The sequence below is a fragment of the Clarias gariepinus genome, chromosome 21 (assembly GCF_024256425.1).
Source record: "Clarias gariepinus isolate MV-2021 ecotype Netherlands chromosome 21, CGAR_prim_01v2, whole genome shotgun sequence".
In the NCBI taxonomy this organism is placed as follows: domain Eukaryota; kingdom Metazoa; phylum Chordata; class Actinopteri; order Siluriformes; family Clariidae; genus Clarias; species Clarias gariepinus.
This window is the reverse complement of record NC_071120.1, coordinates 26,600,313-26,602,246: the sequence shown is the minus strand read 5'-3', so window position 1 is coordinate 26,602,246 and position 1,934 is coordinate 26,600,313.

Sequence of the window (1,934 nt, the reverse complement as noted above, 5' to 3'; positions counted from 1 at the left end):
TTACGGGTGTGTCCAATGCAATGCCTGATCAAAATGAGAACATATTACTAACTAAATAAACTGTATAAATAAATTAAAAAAAAAGAATAGATAATGACAATTAATTTAATAATTATAAACGAAATTATCAGTCGATTAAAATAAATAAATAAATGAAAAATCGACAATTTTGTGGAACTTTAAATTAACATTATCGTGTTCTTTTTGTTCACAAACGTTTTGTTTTGTAATCAATTTTCAAAAAAAAAAAATTTTTTTTGTTTGTTTGTTTTTGCACACATACGACAGCGGCGACTTTTATTATTTATCCACCCGTATTCCGAATATTCCGCCCCTCGTACACGGATTGGCTAGTTCATACTCCCGAGCAGGCTTCTGATTGGACGTTCGGAAAATGGAGGTCATGCCAACCATGTAGACCGTTGAGCGATTTATACTGTAACATATAACCAGTGGTCTTGTTTTGTATTATTTTTACGGTATTATGCGGATATAAATACATCATTCGGTCATCAATCTTAGAGATAATAAAAATAATTTAATAATGATTATAATAAAAAGTGTACATTATTTCTAAGTGCGTTATAATTATTGACATTTTCATCTGAAAGATTTTAGAGAAAATATTAAATGTACACTATAGTGTCAGTTTGTTATTATAACAATTATTTGTATATGAGTATTAAAAACCGTGCAAAAGAAGAAGATAAAAAATGCTGCAGTTTTATTCTTAGTAAAAATAAACACATCATCCTTGTGTAACAATTATACAATAATAATAATAATTATAATAATAATAACGATGACGGGCCCAAGCACCCTGTGCCATCGCCACCCCAGGGCACCGCACAACCTGTGTGTTATTTGAGTGTGTTAAGACCTCAAAAAAGCCATCTATAACCGGTCGCATATCACACACTATACAGGACATCACATCACGCAGGACCTGTCATGTTCCTGTCACATCAACACTGTAATAAAAAAGGCCCGATGGCGTCTCTACCACCTCAGACGCCTGAGAGACTTCAGACTGTCACTAAGTGCTCAGGAATATCTACTCTTGTACCATAGAGAGCATCCTGACGGGAAACATCTCGACCTGGTTTGGAAACCGCACCATGCAGGACAGACGAGCTCTACAGAGGGTGGTGCGATGAGCTGAGTGCATCAGCCGCACCGAGCTCCCTGACCTGCACTCAATCTACAGCAAGCGGTGCTGGACCAAGGCCAGGAAGATTGTGAAGGACCTCAGCCATCCCAACAATGGACTGTTCTCTCTGTTGAGGTCTGGGAAGCGATTCCGCTCCCTGAAGGCCAACACAGAGAGACTGAAGAGGAGCTTCTTCCCGCAGGCGATAAGGTCTCTCAACCACAACACAACACAGGACTAATACCATATTTTTAACATCCATCACTGACTGGGCATTCATGGCCACTTTGGACACACTCATGCACTACATATTTATATTTTCATCTATGAACCACTGCACAAATCACTTCAATAAGACACTTTAAGATGTCACTTTTTATGCATACTTGCACACCCCAGCCATTTCTAAAATTCTAAATTTCTGTTTTTGACAAATTTCTATTTTCTCCTTCTATATTTCTATATTTGCTATATTGATATTTTGTTCTTATTTGTAAAGTATATTTTACTTTATACAGTATATTTCACTAGTATTATTTTTTAAGGTCACTGGCAGTCAAGCATTTCACAGCATATTGTACTGTGTATGACTGTGGATGTGACAAATAAAATTTGAATTAGAATTAGAATTTTGAATTTGAGCTAAAGTCACTTTGGGCCCTAAATATTTGTTGAGTGCCTGTGTGTGTGTGCGTGTGCATGTGTCTGTCTGTGTGTGTGTGTGTGTGTCTGTGTGTGTGTGTGTGTGTGTGTGTGTGAGAGGGTTAGTGTGTGTGTGAGAGAG